The 22,818-nt window shown below is 52.5% G+C and overlaps 1 protein-coding gene across 2 annotated transcripts in view; it reads left to right on the top strand.

The window, feature by feature from the left end:
• The window catches only part of Tspan18 (tetraspanin 18), a 179,940-nt gene that overhangs the window by 132,823 nt on the left and 24,299 nt on the right, over positions 1-22,818 (top strand). Inside the window, exon 1 of one of the 2 annotated variants that reach the window (XM_004657180.2) lies at positions 11,030-11,050. The exons of the other annotated variant lie outside the window; for it this stretch is intronic. The gene's annotated coding sequence lies outside the window, so the exon portion shown is untranslated. Of the gene's footprint in view, positions 1-11,029; positions 11,051-22,818 lie in introns of those variants that run through there. 2 annotated transcript variants of the gene reach the window in all.

Below are 22,818 nucleotides of genomic sequence, written 5' to 3'. Positions count from 1 at the left end.
TATGTATATATATATATATATTAATATATTAATATAATATTATATATATATATAATATTAATATATAAAAAAATATATATATATTTTTTTTCCTCTGCTCCAGGCTGACCTAGAATTAACTATGTAGTCTCAGGGTGGGCTTGAACTCATAGCAATCCTCCTACCTCTGCCTTCCAAGTGCTGGGATTAAAGGCGTGCGCCACCACGCCCGGCTTAAAAAGTATTTTTATTTAATTACTTATTTGAGAGAAAAAGAGAGAGAGAATGAGTATGAGTGTGCCAGGGCCTCCAGCCACTGCAAATGATCTGCAGACACATGTGCCACTTTGTGCACCTGGCTTATGTGGGTACTGTGGAATTAAACCTGGGCTCTTAGGCCTCACAGGTGAGCAACTTAACCACTAATCCATCTCTCTAGCCCCATAAACACCATTTTTTAAAGTCATCATTAGGGGCTGGAGGGTCAGCTCAGTGGACCCCCACCCAGTGGATAAAGTGTGGTGATAGGAGTCTGCAATCTTAGCCCTGGAGAGGTAGAGACAGACAGTAGGGGCCCAAGCTGGCACAAAGGCCCCTTCTAAGAGCTTTGCAAGCTCAGAAGGTGGGCTTTTGTGCCCAAGTCCAACCTCTTCTCAGCACCCCCAAGGGAAGGACTAAAGACGGGAAGGGGCAGAAATGGCACCTATAGAGGAACACACACGTCAGGGGACTTACTTTGCCCCACAGCATGCAGCTGCCATGGCGTAGTCTGGACTGTCTCTGTTTATCTGCTCTGCCCCAGCCCAAAGGCAGAGTCTCCCACACATTTTTGGTGAAAACTCAAGCAAGGCTGACCTCCCATGGCCTGGGATTGGCCAGTGTTTCCTTCCCAGCTCTGCACCTCAGACGCGTAGAAGCCCCTCTTGGGAGTTTGTTGGAAGTAGTTTTCAGGCTCCCCACCCAGACCTACTGAGCAGTGCGCAGCCAGCAGCCAGAGGCTGGGACATATACAAGGGTAATGAAAGCCACACTGGGGGCAACAGGGAGAGGTTTGGCTCCTGGGTGACCCCGAGGTGCAAGAGTGGTCAACTGGAAGTTGGGGGTCGCTGTGGTTTGGATGTCAAAATGTCCCCGTAGCCCCTGGGTGTCTGATGTTTAAGCCCCAGCTGATAGTGCTCTCTGGGAAGGCTGTGGAGGCTTCTGGAGGAAGTGTGTCATGGGTCAGGCCTAGAAGCCGGAGCCTAGTGGCCATCTGTTGACCCTGTCTATCTGGAGACCTGACGCCATCAACAGCAATCATGTGCTGCAGTGAGTCAGCATGCGTTGCTGTCCCTGGTCCCAACACCCCTTTACTTGTTTTGGGCAGAGGAGAAGACATCTCCAGCTGCACCTCTGGTCCCTAGCTTACCAGGGGAAACACCCATAAATTTAAGAGCCAGCCTGAATTCCAAGTGGGGTCAGGGGGGTCCAGCCTGCGCAGCTCAGCGTGTTCTGTTACTTGTTGCTTTAACAGAACACCTGACAGTGGCGGGCAAAGGAGGAAGGGCTTGTTTTAGCTCACGGCTTGAGGGGCGGTGGTCCACCATGGTGTGGAAGGCATGGCGTCTGGAGCTGTCTGTGGCTTGTCTTGTAACATCTCGGCAAGTCAGGAAGTGGCGAGCCCCAGGCAAAGCAAGGCCAGCCTAGAACCTTCAAGCCCCTCCTCGTAACCTCCCCAAATGGTGCCCCCGTCTAGGGCGCCAAGAGTTCAAACACATGAGTCTGCAGGGGGCATTTCACATCCAGACCATAACATCTGCAGAAGGGAGCTGACCACGGAAGCCCCCCAGTCAGGGCTGCGCTGGGTAGTGCCAAGTAGTCCCCTCCCTCAGGACGCCTCAACACCTCCTCCCTGCTCCATCTTGACCCACAACATGCTTAACTCACAGGAAAAGGGAGGTGATCTTGGGTGGCGTAACTGGCTTGGGAAGGGTCCTAAGGTCATCTGTTTTGATTCTTCAAGGGGTGGCTGTTGGGTCTCTGCTTACCTACCTCTGGCAATGGGTAGCTCGCTTCCAGCTGAGAGAGCCATATAAGCTTATGACTTATGAAAGGTAAAGGCAAGTTTGCATGCTAATGAGATGGATGTGCCTGTTTGTTTTTTTTTTTTAATTTTTTATTTATTTATTTGAGAGTGACAGACACAGAGAGAAAGACAGATAGAGGGAGAGAGAGAGAATGGGCGCGCCAGGGCTTCCAGCCTCTGCAAACGAACTCCAGACGCGTGCGCCCCCTTGTGCATCTGGCTAACGTGGGACCTGGGGAACCGAGCCTCGAACCGGGGTCCTTAGGCTTCACAGGCAAGCGCTTAACCGCTAAGCCATCTCTCCAGCCCGCCTGTTTGTTTTTACATGAAGAGTTAAATCCTGGGGGCTAGAAAGAATGCTGTGTTGGCAAAGCGCTTGCCGTACAAGTATGAGGACGTGGATGGAGAGCCCAGCACCCATGGAGAAGCACTCACACACAACAAGTAAACCACCACAACAAAACCCACCATAGACTGGACAGTGAGCCCCACACATTCGCTTCTCAGGCGGAGGCTGGAGGCCCAAGAGCAGGGTGCCCCCGAGGGCAGACTGCTGACGCCTCTCTTGGTTCATGAAGATGGCATTTTGGCTGTATCCTCATGGGGTGGATAGAGGAAGCCAGCCTGTAGCTTCTGAGTGCTCTGACCTCATTCGGAGCCTCTGTCCATGCGAGCAGAGAAAAGCCCTCACCAGCCAGCATGCACAGAGGCGGCAGCAGGGTCCCTGCCGGAGTTCAGAGCTCTCTGCATACCTGTTGGCTGGAATTCAGATCTACCTGTGTGGCAGTCATCTTCAGGCGGCTGAGATAAACCTCCACACCAGGCACAGTTATGGAGGAAGGGATATTTGGGGACGCTTCCAGATCCAGGGGAAGTTCCATAACAGCAGAAGAAGCTGGCCTGCTTTCCCAGGACCAAGCAGAGAGAGAAAAGCCACAAACCAAAACCTAAAAACCACACCACCAAGCCACGTAAGCACACCTCAGGAACTCCAGGCAGAACTCCTGCACTTTGCCTGTCTTTAGGCTGGAATTCCAAGCCCGCCACCACACCTTTAGGGCTGGGCCCTAGCATCTGTCCAGTGACACCTGCTCCAGCCAGGTGGCCCACAGATCTAAATTACAAACTTTAAGAAAATCTTGGATATACTGAGGGCCATCCATTCAAACTACCACAACCTCCAACACACCTTGGGGATGGACCCCAGGATCTGCCCCCCAGTGACATCTCCTCTAGCCAGGTAACTGGAGACAAGCTTTAATAAAACACCTGAGTCTATGGGGGACACACTTTCAAGCTGTCACAGGTTCCTTCCTCACGCCCTCATCATCTCTCACCTCCGAATGTCTGCATGATGGGAGGTAGGATCCCAGTATATGAATGCGTGTTCACAGACACAAACTTTCAGTTCTTCACTGTCCAGTGTCCTCCAAATGTCACCAGTAAATGAAGGTCCGGCAGCAGTGCTTGGACACCTTCAGGAATGTGGAGCGTAGCCCTTCACCCAGGAATCCATTCCTTTGTAGAGCAGATGTGACTTTCTCACAGCCAGGGTGGGGCACCCAGGAGGTAGCCACCCTTCCCACTGAAGTCTTTGACCCTTGGAGCACCACAGGTGGCCTGAGGGCTGAGGCACAATGGGTTCCAAGTCCATGCTTACAAATATAGCTCACAGATGCTGTCAGGTCAGGCCACCCTTCTCTGGGATGCACAGGCCCCTGGATGTGGGGATATGTTCAGGGTAGTGATATAAAGCTACTCACGGGACAGGACTCCCAGACAAATAGAGACAGACTGACCCTGCCTGTTCTCATAAGGACAATTTGGGGGGAGGGGGTGAGTTACTACTGGGAGCAGGCCTGGCCCCGGGTATATGCTGTGTTAATAAACACAACTACAGGAGTTTTTAGCACTCAGCATAGTGGGTAGCAAAGCTTTTTCCACCAAGGCTAGGAGACTGGACTCTGTGACAACCTAATAAATACATATATCATTTAATGATTGCAGATATTTACATAGGCTCACTATGTACCAGGCTCTGTCTTGATGCTTAATATCACTTACTCAGCCCTCATGCCTGCCTTGTGAGAGGCATGCTTTTGATATCCTCATTGTGCGGATAAAAGAACTGAGGCACAGAGAGGTGAAGTGACTTGCCCAAGGTCACACAGCCATCACCTGCCCAGGAAGTTAATAGCACTCAGTTAATTAGCCAGTTCATATATACCCAGAGGCATCTGGGCCAGCTGGGCAGTCTGGCTAAGAAGACAGTCCTGTGACCGGTGAATGGGAAGACCACGTGCAGGGTGCTGTCAGGGGTCAGACCAAGAGACTGACATGCAGCTTGTGATACTCATGTCAGTAGCATCTGGCAGGGCCCAGAGGAAGCCTGGGAGGGCTTCCTGGAGAAAGAAGCATTTCAGCTTTGGTTGGAAGCAAGATGGGAGGCGGGGACTCCTTGAGGCTGGTTAGCCGCTGCCTGACAATGAGGGCTCTCTACACCCTCAAGACGCCAGGCAACCCAGAGTGTGGTGGCCTGGGTGTCCCATGTGGGTTTGGGGGATCTTATGGTTGCTTGGGACTTTATCTAGCATCTAAAGAGCCCGTGTGATCATGGCTCAGTCCAGTGGCTCAGCGATCTCGGGTGGTCCCAGCGCACCCTTCGGCAGCATCAAGGGGGCAACCTCCAAGATGGCTTGGCGGTCCCGGGGTTTGTGTGTCTATTGGTATGGCTGCAGAAATAAGGTACAGAAACACACAGTGGACCGGCCTCGGCTGGTGTAGAAAGTGGCACCAAGAGCTGTCCACACAAAGGGACCTACAAGCGCTCATTCCAGTCTTGGGGAACCCGGGACCCTGGGCTCCAAGGCTGACAACTAGCCACCACCTTCTCTTGAGGAGAAGCTGCCCTGACTTGCGGAGTGTGTGACTTGAAGGAGCAGGATATGCCCATTGCCTGCATACAAGCTGCTAATCCTGGAGCCCCTGGGAAGAGCCTGGGACTAAGCCCCACTTGGCACAACTGGCCCTGGGAACATCAGAGTGAGCCCTCAGAACGACATCCCGGTCCCTCTATACCAGGCTAGCTGGATGAAACCTTTGTGCCACCCCAGCCTGCGCCTGCAGCTTGGGGATGGTGTTGCTCTAGAGCCCTGTGCACAGCCTGGCGACGTGTGCCTGAATCCTGACTGACTCCTCCGCACCCCAGGCCTGGTGACATCACAGAGCTACATGGGACTTGGGCTGAATATTCCCTACAGACTGGCTCAGACAGTGTTAGCTCTTGTCCTCAGGCCTCCCCTCTCCTGGTGTGAAGTGGGGAAGATAACATGAGCCTCCAGGTGTGGACATGAGGAAGTGGCATGGCTTGTGCACATTATCCCAGTGGCCATCTGCTGCATGGTGGGACCCAGCGATTTGAAATGATGCTACACAGCAGGACACTGCTGGGAAAGGAAGATAAGGCTCAGGGTATGGAAGAACATGCCAGAGGCACAGCCATTAGGGGCCAAGCTGAGGTGTACGAGCCCATGGTCCTGGGAGGTTGGGCCTTGGTTCTGCTGCTAGGGAGGGGCCGTGCCTGGCTGCTCACACTCAGCCCAGAGCTCCCTAGAGGGAGGGCAGGCCCCATGCTTCCCTCCAGCCATCCTTGACCTTGCTGTGTGGCCCAGGGAAGCCCCTGGCACCTGCCCAGCATGGCCTCATCGTATTGTCTCTATAGTATGGACACTAAAACAAAGTGCAAAGGACCTCTGCCTGAACTGGTTAGTTCCGGAAAGGCTCCATTACTTAGGAAACATCACCATGGGCTTTGCAGAGTGAGCAAGAGTTCTCCCGGTAAACAAGGGGGAGGCAGGTATTCCAGACCCAAGCCCCAATTCCAAAGACCGGGCAGCCTCAGTATGTGCGGGCAAATGGCATTTTACAGTGATCTGATTACACGATATGAAAACTTGGGGCTGGAGAAATGGCTTACTGGTTATGGCGTTTGTCTGTGAAGCCTAAGGACCCTGGTTTGATTCCCCAGGATCCACGTAAGCCAGATGCACAAAGGGGCACATATGTCTGGAGTTCATTTGCAGTGGCTGGAGGCCCTGGTGGACCCACTCTCTCTTTCTCTGTGCCTCTTCCCCTCTCTCCTTCTCTTTCTCTCAAATAAATAAAAATACAGTAAAGGCATGAGCCACCATTCCTGCCCTTAAAAAAATGGGGGGGGGGCTGGAAAGATGGCTTAGCGGTTAAGGTACTTGCGTACAAAGCCAAAGGACCCTCGGTTCAATTCCCCAGGACCCACTTAAGCTAGATGTACGAGGTGGCTCATGCATCTAGAATATGTTTGCAGTGGCTGGAAGCCCTGGCACACCCATTCTCTCTCTCTCTCTCTCTCTCTCTCTCTCTCTCTCTGCCTCTCCCTTTCTCAACTAAATAAAAAAAAATTTTTAAAATTAAAAAAAGAAAGCTTGTTTAAAAGAATAGAAATCTACACTAGAAAGAATAAAATAAAAACTACTAAGGGCTAGACAGATGGCTGAGCAGTTAAGGTACTTGCCTGCGAAGCCTAATGATCCAGGTTCAATTCCCCAGGACCCACATGAGCCAGATGTGCAAGGTGGCACATGTGTCTGGAGTTCGTTTGCAGTAGCTAATGCCCTGGTGCACCAATCTCTATCTTCTTCTCTCTCTCAAATAAATAAATTATTTAAAAATCACACACTAAGAGTCAAGTAGAATTGGGCATGGTTTTAATAAGTTGAGAAAATGCCTTCTAGGGCCTTCACATGGAATACCTCCAGATTCTGGTAGACAACAGAGGCCAAAGAGCTGTCCTGTGGGAGTATTGTTAGACTCGGGCTCCGAGTGGACAGACAGGATTCCTGGCACGAGGCCTGTGGAAATCCTGGGCACTGGCGACACTGGTCCTCAAGGAGCTGGCTGCAGGGCCTAGGGGGTTCTCAGCCCCTCTGAGCAAGGGCCTCGAAGGTATGAATGAACCCTAGTGGAAGAGCTTGCCTGGCTACTTCAGGACGGCCCTGGGTCTGTCAGCTGGCTAAAGGAGCCATCTGTCCTAGAGTGGTCTGTCCTCCACCATTAGCAAGTGACTGGAATTTCCAGCCCTCCTAATAGGACTGCTACCCTGGGCTTAGGAGGATAGACACATTCCTGAGTGTGGACCGCTGCTTACACCTTGAACGTCTCCTGGCTTGGTGCTGCTCTCACAATCCTTCCTGCTGCCCTGCTTCCTGACCTGGAAATAGAAGCACAGCCCATGCCCACTGGCCACCACATCTCCTGGGTGGGCATGTGCCCTTGTACCCACGTGCACACACACACACACACACACACACACACACACACACCCGCAGCAATACAACAGACTCCCATCCTATATTAAAGGTAGCTTTGTGAAGCAGACATGAACTCCCAAGCAATCTTCCAGCTACACTGCCAACTGGACCCTGTATCATCAGGCTCTTGTTGAAGTCCCTGCCAGCCGCCCACTCCCCCGCTCCCGCAAATGGAGCTGTGTTTTTTTTTTTTAATTTTTATTAACATTTTCCATGATTATAAAGAGCTGTGTTTTTTAACCAGCCCAGAGAGCTGGGTCCCAACTAGAGTGACAGCAGAGCTGATGCGTCCTCTTCCCACACCTGGGAGAGGAGGCCCCGTCTCCAGCTGATCCTCAGAGGACTCCCTGCCCTCTGGGTGTGTGGCTGTCTTGGGGGCGGGGAGGGGTGACTTTTGCACTGGCTGCTGAGGGGATTATATATAGGTGGTATTTTGTTAACAGGGCCTCCGGGTCTCCTCCCAGGACACAAGGGGCATCCCATAGTACCCAGGCACCTTCAAGATTTGGAAGGTGGCACCAGACCCATGGCAACTGCGAATGGACTCTGAAATAAAATATAAAAGCATTTGCAGACTATGTAGCATAAAACAGGAGGGAATTATGACCAAAATACATTATGCACATATATGAAAATTGTCAATAAGAAGATTGAAAACCAGCCGGGCGTGGTGGCGCACGCCTTTAATCCCAGCACTTGGGAGGCAGAGGTAGGAGGATCGCCCTTCCAGGTCAGCCTGGGCTAGAGTGAGACCCTCCCTCGAAAAACCAAAACAAAAAAAAAGAAAGAAAGAAAGAAAGAAAAAAGGATTTAAATAACAAAACAACAACAAAGAGAACTTTCCAGCCAGTGGTGTTTGCCCTCACACTAACACTTCCACTCTCATCTCTGGGCTGGGCCCTCAGATGGGGAGGGGGTGCTTTTTATCTTTCCGTGGGCACTGAACTTAGGAGTCATTGTCACAAGATCATAGCTCAGTCACTTCCGTGCTGTGTGACACTGGACAAGCCTCCACTCCGCCCTGAGCAGTAGGGAAATGGTAGCGCCCCTTGCGCACCCGCTTTGCGGGGCTCCACCCCCGGCATCATGCCATTTCTGCCTGAATTTTTTTTTTTTTTTGTCTTTGCAATAGGGAAGCTCTCTATAGAGCCCAGGCTGGCCCGTAACTCAAAGTGCCCCTGCCTCATTCTCTCAAGTGCTAGAACTCACAGGAACGTATCACATCTGAACCTGGGATTCCTTCTGGCTAATAGACTCCACGAATTTTGTAGTAGAGCCTATGTGTTCCAGGACAAGTTAGCCAGGACCAGACAAAATTTTTGAGAATAAGTCCCACGTAGAGATTTCTTTCCTGGCCTCCACCCTCCATCCCTTTCTCTATCCCTTTTCCATCCTTATTTCTTTCCTCTTTTCCCAGCATCCACTGGGCCCTCACTATAGCAGACACTATTCCAGACAGTGGGAGGCAGTGTGGGTCCCTGCCCTCTTTGCCTTTTAATATTTTATTTTCATTTATTTATTTGAGAGAGAAAGAGGCAGAAAGAGGGAGAGGAAAAGAGAAGAGAGAGAATGGGCACACCAGAGCATCCAGCTACTGCAAATGAACTCCAGATGCATGCATCCCCTTGTGCATCTGGCTTACCTGGGTCCTGGAGAGTTGAACCTGGATCCTTTGGTTTCTCAGGCAAGTGCGTTAACCACTAAGCCAGCTCTCCAGCCCCCTGCCCTCTTTTTAATTTTTTTTTTTAATGAGAGAGAGAATTGGCACACCAGGGCCTCCAGCCACTGCAGCCAAACTCCAGACACGTGCACCACCTTGTTTGTATGTGCAATACTGGACATGCATCACCTTGTGTGTCTGGCTTATGTGGGAACTGGAAAGTTGAACATGGGTCCATAGGCTTCTCAGGCAAGCACCTTAACTTCTAAGCCATCTCTCCAGCCCAGTCCCTGCCGTCTTTGATGAGGACAGTGTCATGCATAGGGGGACTGAGAACAACTGGGGGACTGAGAACAATTGGGGAAGGGCTGAGGGAAGGCCTTCAGGAGGAGTTTGGCCAGAGAACAGCTAGCATGAGTGGCCAAGCCAGTGGCATTGGGTCCCAACCAGGCGTGCTTCCATGCCCTGGCATCTCCGAGCCCAGCCCCCTCTGAGCTTTCTGGTCACTGCTCCTGAAGGTGGGTCCCTCTGGAGCAGCTGGTCCGCTGTGGCCTCCTGGTAGGGACAGAGCATCCTGGGAAGCAGGGAGCAAGCTCTTGGTGCTTCTGTGAGGAGACCCAGCGTAGAGGACAGGGACCTTGGAGTGTTGCCTGGGAATCAAAAAGAGAAGGACAAAGTGGCTTTAGTGACATAGCATTCTACCAGCCCTCCAGTGTCTGCCTCGTACTGCTTCCTCTATAACATAGCACCCAGCCGGCCGCCCTCTGTCCCCTGCTGTCCTCGTCTGTGAGCCAGGCAATAGCTTTGCTGCATGGCATGCCGTGACTGCTCCAAGTTGGCACACTTCTTTCGTCCTCAGTGGCAAGGGAGGGACTGGCAGCCTGGGCTCCTAGGTGGAGAGTGGGGGTGAAGTTGAGACCAGCTGGGCCTCTTGTCCAGTTGTCGGCAGGCCAGTGATGGGATCCAGGTTCAAGTTCAAGAATTCAAGTTTGTCTCTCATCAGACTCTCACCCTGGAAAGCCTGACAGGATGTCTTCAGCAGATCCCTTTCTTCCATGGGTCTCTCGGGACCTTGGCCATCCACATCATGGCCTGCTAAGTAAGGCAAATTCAAAATCATCTTCCCAAAGCTCCTTTTAGCCACCGTGTTCCCTGCTTCTCGGGCTCGTAAGCACTTGGGTCCTCTGTTGGCTCTGGAGTCACCTTATGAGACTCAGATAGCAGGAGACTTGCCCGAGGCCACACACTCAAAGACAGGAGCACACCAACCAGCATGTGCAACTATAGCACCCCATTGCCTGCAGACACACCTCATCCACCCTAGGAACCCTGCATGTCCTTAGGACTTGCAGGGCCATCCTGTTTCCTAATTACTGGGCAGCCAGGGGAAATGAAACACTTGCCATATCCTTCCTCTTCCCAGGAGGAGGCTCTGGGGCATCCCTTCCCCCAGCGGAGCTTTTGCTCCCACACGCAGAGTGTCTAAATGAAAGGAGGCTGCCTCCCGCTGGGAGTCACCGCTCCAGGGCAGGGGTAAGGGACTGATGGCCAGGCCCCACTTGAAGCTGCCCTGAGACAGGATCCAGCTGAGTTGGCAGGTCCTCTACCTTGCCAGGAAGTGGTCAGTGTGTGATCGTGTGTGCATGTGTGTGTGAGAGTGTGTGTGCACGCGCATGCCTGTGCACGCACATATGTTTGCTCGTTGAGAAGAATGACTTAAGAGATGAGAATCAGAAGGAGGGTAAGGCAGAGCCTACAAACCAGGACCCAAGGCCAAGAGGAAGAAGGTTGGCCAACCCACAGAGATTGACGTCTAAATTTGAACCCAGGTCCATGGGCCCAAGGGCAGTGCCCTCTGTCTTTACGTCCTCGGGAACAGCGCAAAAGGTCCCAGTTCGTCTGACTGGAGCCTGGCCCCTCCCAGAGCCCTCCATCCTCCCTGAACAGACCTTACAGGAGTCACACTCCCGGGGACCTGCACCCTTGCTGACACGTACGTGTGTAAGTATGAGTGCCTGCCCTATCCGGCTTAGATATGTGCCACGTGGCACCATGTGACTGAATGTTCGTAGTGGGAGCCATGCATCCTTGATATTATCTGGCCTACTGTATTTCTGTGTGCCACTGAAGGCCAGAGGTTGGGTTGGATTTACATTTTTAAAATATATTTAATTGGGGGCTGGAGAGATGGCTTAGCGGTTAAACGCTTGCCTGTGAAGCTTAAGGACCCCAGTTCGAGGCTCGGTTCCCCAGGTCCCACGTTTGCCAGATGCACAAGGGGGCGCACGCATTTGGAGTTCGTTTGCAGAGGCTGGAAGCCCTGACGCACCCATTCTCTCTCTCCCTCTATCTGTCTTTCTCTCTGTGTCTGTCACTCTCAAATAAATAAATAAATAAAATGAATATATATAATATATTAATATATAATATATATATAATATATATATATATTCATTTTATTTATTTATTTATCTGAGTGAGAGAAAGAGGCAGAAAGAGAGAGAGAATGGGCACACCAGGGCCTCTAGCCACTGCAAACAAACTCCAGACGAGTGCACCCCCTTGTGCATCTGGCTAACGTGGGTCCTGGGGAATGGAACCTGGCTCTTTCTTTGGCTCTGCAGGCAAACACCTTAGCCACTAAGCCACCTCTCCAGCCCTACATTTTTTTTTAAATTTTTATTAACATTTTCCATGATTATAAAATATATCCCATGGTAATTCCCTCCCTCCCCACCCCCACACTTTCGCATTTAAAATTCCATTCTCCATCATATTACCTCCCCATTACAATCATTGTAATTACATATATACAATATCAACCTATTAACTATCCTCCTCCCTTCCTTTCTCTACCCTTTATGTGTCCTTTTGACCTTACTGGCCTCTGCTACTAAGTATTTTCATTCTCATGCAGAAGCCCAGTCATCTGTAGCTAGGATCCACATATGAGAGAGAACATGTGGCGCTTGGCTTTCTGGGCCTGGGTTACCTCACTTAGTATAATCCTTTCCAGGTCCATCCATTTTTCTGCAAATTTCATAACTTCATTTTTCTTTACCGCTGAGTAGAACTCCATTGTATAAATGTGCCACATCTTCATTATCCACTCATCTGTTGAGGGACATCTAGGCTGGTTCCATTTCCCAGCTATTATAAATTGAGCAGCAATAAACATGGTTGAGCATGTACTTCTAAGGAAATGAGATGAGTCCTTTGGATATATGCCTAGGAGCGCTATAGCTGGGTCATATGGTAGATCAATCTTTAGCTGTTTTAGGAACCTCCACACTGTTTTCCACAATCAGCCCTACATTTTAGAGACGAGGTCCACTACGTATCCAATATCATCATGTCCACAGGACAAAACTAAGGGGTCCCACCTGGAGACTGGCCGGTGGCACCTAGACATTTCTGCAGTGGCCCAGAGATGGGCAGAGTTCTGCTTCCTGGAGAGTAGTGCTGACTGTGCTTCCAAAGGTCTTCTCTGCTCCTGGTCACGTGATGCCCTGAGCCATGCCAGGAACTGTAATGTTATGGATGTCCTGTGCTCAGAAAGCGCAAGGTCATGCACAAGGTGGCAAATGGGGGATAAGATCCCACCAGGTGCCTAGTGCCCTTGGCTGCCCTGCATGGGGCCTCTTAGGGAGGGCAGACAGGACAAGTAGCCTGCTTAGCACCCAAGGCTGGCCAGTGGCAAAAGCAAGGACCAGCTGAGCATGATGGTGCACACCTTTAATCCCAGCACTTAGGAGGCAGCGGTAGGAGGGTCATCGTGAGTTCGAGGCCACCCTGAGACCACATAGTGAGTTCCAGGTTAACCCTGGGCTAGAGTGAGATCCTCCCTCGAAGAAAAAAAAAAAAAGCAAGGGCCAGACCCTGCGTCCCCTGTCATGCTGTGGAAGTGAGGTCCTTGACACTGGACAGCTCTGTGCTTTTCCCCCTGGATTTGGGATCTTGAATGCCCTTTAAGCCCAGATGCTAGAGCCAGATGGCCTAGGTTCCAGTGGTGACATAGTCACTGTGACCCCCCAAGCACATCACTTTACCTCTCTGATCTGCAGTATACACAACATAATTATACCTACTTCATAGGTTGTCACAGAAATTTAGTGAGTTTATAGATACACCGTGTGATAGCTGTCACTGGTACTCAGATAAATGTTGTCTCTTGTCACCGCCTCATTAGCACTGTTGTTTTAGCCTCCCTCCCAGGAATATAGAGAAGGGGTCCTTTCTCAACTCTTCTGGCCTCAGGAAGAGCCCAGGTAGATCTCAGCACTGCTGCCCTTGCTGGTGAGCCTCCTGCACTGTTTACGACTTAGCCCAGCTCCCAGAGGAACTTTTGCTGGGCTCCAGCAGGGCCCCAGGGTCAGGCCAGGTCACGTGGTCAGAGACCATCCTACCATTGGAACTGGCCTCTCTGTGCATTTCAGTCCCAAGCTTGACACTACCCACTGAGCAACCCCAGCTCCCAGGAGGGGCAGCTGAGGCTCCTACCTGCTGCATTATGGTGACCACCACTTGCTCAGTGTGCTGTCCCCAGGCACACTGCCCATTCCCCACGAGGGCCTCACTGCACTTGCATGACAGCCTAGAGTGTACGCATGTCTTTATCCCAACCGAGGCTGCCAGGTTCAGAGAGGGGCCATGACACTGCAGGGCCGACACAGCCCAAGTGCATTTCTCCTTGGTCATACCAGCGACACAGGCATTGGGGTTCATTGCCAATGCATCAGCATGATATGGGAATTTTCAGATATCTTGGAGAGTGCCAAAGCCTTTCTTACCTCTTGGTTGGGCTGTAATCCAGGAGCTAGGATGCTGCGAAACTCAGCGGTCACACAAAACTTCCACTGAGTCAATGACCTTTGGATTTTGTCTTTATGATTCAAAGAATTGAAATCCACAGACCAGAGGGTACAGTTTACAGGTTTCATTAGATTATAGACAGACCTTAAGAGAAGGAAGGAAGACATGGGGATCCCAAAGAATGGGGAAGCCCAGAGCTTAAGAGAAGGAAGGGTTGGAGAGATGGCTTAGCAGTTAAGGTACTTGCCTGTGAAGCCTAAGGACCCATGTTGAATCTCTCTCCAGATCCCACATAAGACAGATGCACAAAGGTGAGGCAAGTACAAGGTTGTACATGCCTGCTAGGTGGTGCAGGTGTCTGGAGTTCGATTGTATGGCTGAGGAGAGGGCGGGTGGGGGGGAGGGAGGGAGGGAAGGAAGGAAGGCAGGCAGGCAGGCAGGCAGGAAGGAAGGAAGGAAGGAAGGAAGGAAGGAAGGAAGGAAGGAAGGAAAGTAGGAAGCAAGGAAGAAAAGAAGGAAGGCAGGCAGGCAGAGCTCTTGCCTGAGCCATGGCAAGAGGGGGTTCCAGAAAATGCAGAAGCCTGCCTAGAAAGCCAGATTGGAGCCCTTTTTAGGTTCTGGATGGGGGCTGAATTGATCAGCCAGCAGGTTTCTGGGAGATGTCTCAGGAATCTAAATCTTCTAGGAAGGGTGGAAGGGGGCAAATAGGGAGGGACTCGGCGTGAGTTCAAGGACAAACAGATATAGGGAAGGAACTCCACACTGCAAGGACATTACGTTCCTTGCCTTTTTTACTTCCGGGGTCCTGTCACCCCCAAACTGCCTCCCCAGAGGAAATACACTCACATCTAACCTGACGGCCCAGGCCAAGTCCCTGTGCATTCCTGAGCCAGCCTCTGCCTGGTCTTTGTCTGTGGTGCTGAGCTGACTCGGAGCCAGGCTCTCTCCCCGCTCTCAGCTCCGCGCTCCCAGGGCTGGGAGGCCTGTGGCCCATACAGCACAACTGCAGAGCCCACAGGGTGTGCTGAGTCGTGTGGCCCTTTGTGGGAAGGGTGTCACCACTTCCGTGTAAACCTGTGGCAAGTCCTCTCTTGTCCCCTTCAAGTGGCCATCTCTACCCTTAGCTCCTTGTGGCTGCTGGGACCAGCCCTTGAGTAAGATGAGGTGGCTTCCCCGAAAGATCCCAAGACTTAGAGACAAGAACGAACCATGGCATCAACAGAAGCTCAGCTCCTCATCTGAAAATCTGAGATCCAGAGCTTGCTGAGCACCCATACAATGCTCAAAATCTAGATTTTTGAATTTGGGGGTTGGATTGCTCAGCCCTTAAAAAATCTATACAAATATTCTAAAATCTGAATAACGTAGACATTTGGAGTATGTCCAGTCCAAGCACGTTGAACAAGAGCTTCTTAACCTATATAAGTGAAATCTTGGCTAGAGCGAGGTCAGCGTCTCAGAGAGGGCCAGCACCCTTCTGAGCCTGGGAGTCCCTGCTGGGTCGTGGGAATGGTGACCAGCTTCCTGGAGGCAGTGTGTCTGAGTCCCTACATGTCTGTCTTTTTCCGTGCCCACCCTTCCCCGCCCCAACACACTTCTGTCTTTATGCCTGCAGGGAACAGCTAGTAGGCTTTCTAGGTGAAATCTCCAGGCTCATTCATCTCCTTTCTAGGCATGCTTTTCTAGGCATGCTAGTTGGACCTCTTCTGGGAAGGTTATATCTTTTTCTAGTTTGGGTTAGGTGAGCAGAATCAATTGTCTTAGGAAAGCCCTGGGTCTCTTGGACTTACTACCTAGGGGGTGGAAGTGGGGTGGTGTGCCCCACAGGACTAGGCTTCATCTGCTGCCATGGTGGCAGTTCCTGGCCCTGGCAGTTATGGGGCTGACGAGACGAAGAGGACAGGGAGCTCAGAATTGCTGTGTCTGGGGCAGGAAGATACCTGCTGCCTCAGCTAGCACGCTACCATGAAGACTAGAGATGTGAGCCAGGTCCCAGAAGTTCATGACAGCCGGGCGTGGTGGCACATGCCTTTAATTCCAGCACTTGGGAGAGAGGTAGGAGGATCGCCATGAGTTCGAGACCACCCTGAGACTACATAGTGAATTCCAGGTTAGCCTGGCCTAGAGCAAGACCGTACATGAATAAGAAGGAGAGGCAGCAGCTTAGGACAGGAAAGACAGTGAAATTGATAGGATAGTGACAGCCCCAGGAAGGGTTGAGGGAACTGTGAGATCCAAAGCAAAATCAAAGGGGCAGAGCACAGCAGCACTGATGCAGCAGCTGGGTGAGTTTCAGGTTGGTTCCCTAACCCTCTGGACCTCAGTCTCCATGACACAGTCATCCCTGTGCCTCACTGGAGGCTTGGAAGGTTCAGGCCAGAGCAGTATATAAAGGACTTTGGGAGCTGTAAAGCAAAATGTTGGTGCAAAGGGTTGTGCTGTGAGTGATACAAAGCAGGAGAGAATATCGGGCTAGCTGCCAGAATGAGTGGCCCTCCTTACGAAGGTGGCAGGTATGAGGAGGAGGCTTGCCATGTGTCTTCCTCAAGATTTTCTTCCCCCTGTGAGACAGGGTCCCACTCTGGACAAGGCTGACCTGGCACGTGCTCTATAGCACAGGCTGGCCTTGAAATCACAGCAGTCCTACGTCAGCCTCCAAAACGCTGGCCATGCTCAGCTTCCTTGAAGAACTGTGAGATGTGTTTGGCTGTTTAGAAATTTGGTGTTAGTACAGGGATTGGTCAGAGGACTTGGGAAGTCTTTTTTTTTTTTTTAATGTTCTTTTTTTTATTATTATTTATTTATTTATTTGAGAGTGACAGACACAGAGAGAAAGACAGATAGAGGGAGAGAGAGAGAACGGGCGCTCCAGGGCTTCCAGCCTCTGCAAACGAACTCCTGACGCGTGCGGCCCCTTGTGCATCTGGCTAACGTGGGACCTGGGGAACCGAGCCTCGAACCGGGGTCCTTAGGCTTCACAGGCAAGTGCTTAACCGCTAAGCCATCTCTCCAGCCCGGGAAGTCTTTTTTATTACTTTGTACTTAGATCATTCAGGCAGGAAAGTGACCAGCAGTGGTAAGTTTCTCTCTCTCTCTGTCCGTGTGTGTGTGTGTGCGCGCGCACATCCACATTGCTGGTGTGGTGCTACTGCTTCCTATACATGTGGGTATATTTGTCTGTGTGTGTGTGTGTATGTCTGTCTGTCTGCTGAGCCCTGAACCTAGATTCCCCTCACCTATGAACCTTGGTTCCTCCTCCTCACTGGGGCCTCAGTCTCCCCAGTTGGAAAAGGGAATGGCTACTTCTTGTGGGGCCTGTAGGTCAGTGAACTAGGAACTGTAAGGTCTGAGAACAGGTCTCCTGCCAGCCAGCCATTGGTCACTGGCCATCACTGTGTGTCTAGCCCTGACTCCTGACACGGGAGCACTGTAGAAAAGAACACTGGCTTTGGGGTCATGCTGCTCTGGCTTCCAGTCTGCTGCCCTGACAGCGGCGTGGCCTTGGGCCTGTCACTTCAGCTCTCTGATTATCTTCTCAGCTCTCAGCTGGGAATGCCAGCAAGCCTATTTTCCCCAAGGAGGTGGCGTGAGTTCTTAGCACGGTGCCAGCTGCACTGCATGTTTAGGGAAATGCCCACCACATACCCTCAGCTGTGGTATTTTGTGTCTCACCCTATTACCTGCCTTCCCCATGCCACCCCTACTTGAGCCTGTCAGACATTCAGTACAGAAAAGGAGCCTTCCCACCCTGCTCTGTGAGGGGGGGCTTCTCTGGCAGAAAGCCCCCCATCCCCACTCAGGCCTGTACCCCTGCTCTCCTAGTTCCCAGGCCCCCTTAACACCCATGAACCCATTCAACATTTCAGTCTGGGCTGTGTGGTGGGCCAGGTTGCCCCAGCAACAGCCCTGCCTATTTTGGGATGGATCACTAAACCTTACAAAGGGTCTCTTTCCAGCTCCTGGCTCCGGGAGATGAAAAGTGGGAGGAGAGAGCAGGTGGGGGTGGTGAGGAACAGCTGCCACGAAAGAGACAGGAGACTGACGGGGCGGAGAGCGGGGCAGAGACAAAACCAGTTTGGAGAGGTTGGACTCGAACCCAGCACTCATGCACGCTGGGCGAACTGTCTCCATCCCCGCTTCCCCCGGCAAGTGCGCTGCCACAGCACTTGCCCTCAGCTGGAAGCCTCATTCTTTCCCTCTCTGGCTTGGCCACCATGTTTGTGCCTTGTTTTTTTCTCTGAGCCTCAGTTGCCGCTAGGGAACTCAGAGATAATTCACCCAGGTTCCCGTGATGTTGGAGAGGTGAGGTTGTCCTACTTTGTGAATCTCTGAGTCACCTCAGAGGACTCAGAGGGAGTGGGAAGAACAGCCTTAGATGTGAAAGGCTTTGTGGCCTGCCGGGAAGGGCCCAGCAAGCCTTGGTTCGTGAGAGTTCATGCGGCATGCTCCCCTGTCACTGCTGCCTCTCCAGGCTCCTGGCATAGCCAGAGCCTTCCAGCCCATCCACAGCCAGGGCCTCGCTCTGCTGGGCTTGGGTTTCAAGCCCGCCCAAGTGGGGCAGCCAGTCCTTGGGCTGGGGACCCATGCCATCTGCTGTGCACAAGCCTTCCCCCAGACCCTCCTCTCTCGCCACCAGTCTCCTGTCTGCAAAACGGAGTGCCCTATGAGTAGCTTTCCAGCAAGGCTCCAGAATGCTAATTCCAAAGCAGCCCTGAGACCTAGCTTGGGCCAAGGCTCCCAGAACCCTCAGTGCAGCCTGCTTCTCCCACACATGGCCCCAGGCATGTGCCCAGAGGATGTGGCTCCCAGAGCAAGGGACCCTCTGTCATCAAATCGACGCTGCCCCTTGAAGTCAACCAGGGCTGAGGTGGGTGGCTGAGAGGGACGTGTGAGCGGTTCTCAGAGCAACTGTCTTCCCCTGTACAAGTGCCAGTCACCACCTCCACCTTCACCCTGTCCCCGCTCTGCCCAGAGCCAAGTTTCAGTCAGGAGAATGAAAACGCCTACTTCAGACATGAGTCACGGTTGGCTGGTCCTAGGGCCAGCGGATCCAGTCACTGCCCTGTTTGGCCAACTTAGATCTTGATGTGAACCCAGTACCCATGCTGGACAATGTCAGCTGGGTTTTCTGGCTGTAAATAATAAGAAGGGTCTATGGGATGTGGCAGGTTGGGGGAGGGGGTTGCTGACATGAGCACCCTCTCAATGTGGGGAGCATGAGTTTCAGCGTGCCTGGGGCTCTGCCCCTCCCCTACAGATACCTCTCAGGGCTTGTCTCTCCTTGAATCTCAGAACTTGACTGAGTAACCCCTGGAGTGCCTGGGAAGGAAAGATGCCACCTTCTTCCATGAATCGAGCAGGGGAGAGGGCTGACCAGCTTCCTGGCTGAGATGTTCAGGTATCGCTGCCTTTCTGAGGCCTTCCTCCATCTGCCAGGCCTGTGGAGGCCGCTTAGTTGGTTTGAAGGTTTGACCTATTCCGTCCCAGCTCTCATAGACCATTTCCCACTGCCAGGGGTTGCGAAAGGGGACAAAGTGACACTATGATGAGTGCCGCCTTGTACATCTGGCTTACCTGGGTCCTGAGGAATTGAACCTGGGCCCTATGGCTTCACAGGCAAGAATGTCTTAACCCCCGAGCCCTGTAGCCACTTTGTATTGACCAAGGATTGTTACAGAATCTTTATGCCATGGCAGTGGTTAAGTCCATTGAGGTCTTGGGTTTCACATTGGCAGAGAAGGGTCTGAATTCCTCTCATAACAAACTTGGTTTTTTTTTAGACATTGTGATAGCTATATTTCAGTTTTGTTTTTAGTACTATGTGTTTTGTTTCGGTACTGTGTGATTTCAAAGGGGGGTCCAGAGGCCTTAGATGGCCAGAGGGAAGGGAAAGGGTGAGAGGCCCTGCTGCAGGGGATGTTCTAGACTTTGAAATCAGGCCAGTCAGTGGCTCTTGCAGCGTGGCTAAGTGGCCTGAGACAGGATGCCCACCACCTCTGAGGACCTTTGCCCAGAAGGCTTAGCTGGGCAAGGAGGGCAGATGTGGGAGGAGGCGTGCACTCATCCCTGCCTTCTCTTCCAGCCCTTGGACTGGATTCCTTATTCCCTTCAGCCCCTGCGGGTAACAGACCCTGTGTTACACTTGGACTCCAGTGTCCTAAGGCCAAATCTTACTGTTAGCTACACCTCCACTGTACTGCCACCAACCTCAATGTCCCTTGACGGCTGCCTGGCCTTCAGCATACTGACCACAACTGAGGACCTGTGTCTGCAGAAAAGTACTGAGTCCTGTTCCCAGAGGCCATTGCAAGCACACCACCCCAGAGCTGAGAGGGGTCTGGGCCCCAGCATAATCCTTGTGACCATGGGAGCCACAGTAAACTGGAACTTCCCCGGAGTGATACCTGTGGAGGACGGACGGGGCACAGACATGTTGTCACCACTGCTTTCAATCTGTAGCATGACTCTGAGCCAGTGAGTCTGTGTCCTCTTCTGAAACCCAAGTGCCACCTCACTGGGCGAGAGCCCAGGAAGGTCACTTGTGTCGCTGCTTTCAGAAGCCAGTGCAGGGTGAGGTGCGTTCTCAAGAGGGTGCTGAGTGAGGGGAAGGGGAATAGGCCATGCTGTGTGGCTCTGGTCAAGACTCCATCCCTCTGTTTGCCTCAGCACACCCCGTGTAGAACGAGGAGTTGGAGATAGCCCCCACCAAGTTGCTTTCTTCTTTGGAGACTGTCTGGTGGAAGTACCACCCCCCCCCTTAGCCATTCTGAGTGGGACAGACAGCTGGCAGTAAGCCCAGAGCCCACAGCTCAGTTCCACTCACAGACCAGAAGTGGGGCCTCCCAGATGCCACGGAAACCTTGTGGCCCTTGACATCCGAGGTACATGGCTTAGGGGAAGGGCGGGCTGTCACTCAGGATCCAATTGCATGGATGGCAGCCCTCCCCCCCAGGCACCGCCCCTCTGGAGCCTAATTAGGTTTCTGCCCCCCTTCAGCTGAGTCCATGTCCCGGTGCCATCGGCACACTTGCCAGGTTTCCAGGCCAATTGCCTGTTTACAAGCCCAGCCCGTCTGCCTTGGTATGAGGCCCAGCGGCACAGCCAGTGAACAAATAAGTCCTCCTCCAGCCCCACCCCGCGTGGCCAGACGGATGCTGTTCCCCCAAGCCCCTCAGTGAAGAGAAGGTATGGGCTTAGGAGCCCCGCTGAGCATTGTTGCCAGTTCTGGGACCTTCCTAACTCCTGGCCTTCGAGCATCATTCCTGCTCGGGAAGAGTGGTAATATCATGTACTTCGCTGAGCTTCCTGGGCCATGTGAGCTCTGTGCAAGCAAACGCCCATAGTACATCTTTGACCTCAATAAATGTTGGTCCCTTTCCTGTGCCCCATAAGCCTCCCTGACTCAGGCCCCTCTGAGAGCACTGGGCAGGCTTACTTCATTCCTCAGTAGATGTGGCTGTTAACACTTCTGAGTCTTCGGGTTTTTGGTCCTCATGAGGCTTGAGTGAGTCCTGGTGTCTCCTGGCCTTTGACCAAGCTCCAGGGTTGGTGACAGAGGATACAGAAAGAGCAGGAAGAAGGGACTGAATGTTTAAGTCCTTTTGATCAAATCAGCATTTTCTCCCTTTGCAGTGACCGTGGGGGATGGGGTGAAGCAGACCTGTCTCCATGTGACCAGTGAGGGGAGCTGCCTCCCTGGAGGCCAAAAGGCAAAAGATGGACCCCCAGCTAGTTGGAGCTGAGCCCACATAGTTGGCAAGCCAGGTTGCACGAAGACCCCATGGCAGTTCTGCCCCAGACCATAGAGCCTTTTTCTGGCCTGGGTGCGTGGAAGAAACTTCTGAGGCGGCCTGTGCGTCCTCAGATAGGGCTTCTCCATCTGCACCTGCCTCCTCTCCTCTCCCCTCCCCTCCACTTCCCTCCCCTCCCCTCCAGAAGCATTCCCCGGGGCTGAGGGCACTGAGGGTGAAAGGGGTGATTTATGAACTGAGCTGTTCTTCTTAATCAGTGCACCCCTCCCAGCTTCCCTCCCCACAGATGGGTTGAGCAGCCATCTGGGACGGTGGGAGGGGCGAGATTAATAAAGCTGTCTGGTCCAGACGGGAGCCTGCTGAGGAGGGCCCCATGGCACTGCGTGGCCTCAGCCCCCATCCCTGCCCTCTCTGGGCCTCAGGGCCCCCATCTGTCATGGGATTGTGAGCTGGGTTATCCTCTAGAAGCTTCTAGCTGGCTTGGAAGAGGATTCTAACAGTTTTCTGAGGCTCTGGGCTTGGCTGCCTGGCTCAGAGCAGAACATCACTGGGTTGGGAACATTGGGGACCTTGGAGAATGAGGCATGACACTTCCTCTTTCGGATGCTGTCTCCACTTTTGTACCATGTCTTACTAAGCAGGTGCACAAACTCGGGCCACTTAGTTAACTTCCCTGAGCTCAGTTTTCTCAAATGGGGACCCACCTCCTCGTAGATAAGGATTAAATAAGAGGGCGTAGAAGAAGGCAGATCAGAGCCCGGTACTTGCTAAACACTCATTCCCATAGTGATTATTAGGTTCTATCGGAACAGTTAATCTGAATGTGGGTCGAGTTAGGACAAAGCCATTTGTCCCAAGCTGACCAAGCCTGCGTCCAGGGTTGTCCCCACACCCTCCACTGATGAGCGGTAGGTGACGGACCGGGAACCTGCTGTCTTCCCATGCGTGATGAGGCAGGTGTCAGCAGCGCAGCGGCACGCACTTCCAGGCCCTCAGTGTCTTCCCGCTTCAAGCCTGACCCTCACAGCCCTCGGGGGAGAGCGTAGCATAATGGGGAGGGTGGTGACTTTGCCAGGGTCTCAAGGGAGCTGGCTGGGGCAGGTGCTGTACCAGGCAGCTGGGCTGAAGGCAGTGGTGATGGGGTGGGCAGAGCAAGGATCACACATGCTGTCCTCTTCTAGGACAGATGGGAGCCAAGACATAGGA

Source organism: Jaculus jaculus, chromosome 1, assembly GCF_020740685.1.
Source record: "Jaculus jaculus isolate mJacJac1 chromosome 1, mJacJac1.mat.Y.cur, whole genome shotgun sequence".
NCBI lineage: Eukaryota > Metazoa > Chordata > Mammalia > Rodentia > Dipodidae > Jaculus > Jaculus jaculus.
The sequence above is the reverse complement of the archived record's forward strand: the minus strand, read 5'-3'. Positions and strand labels throughout refer to the sequence as shown.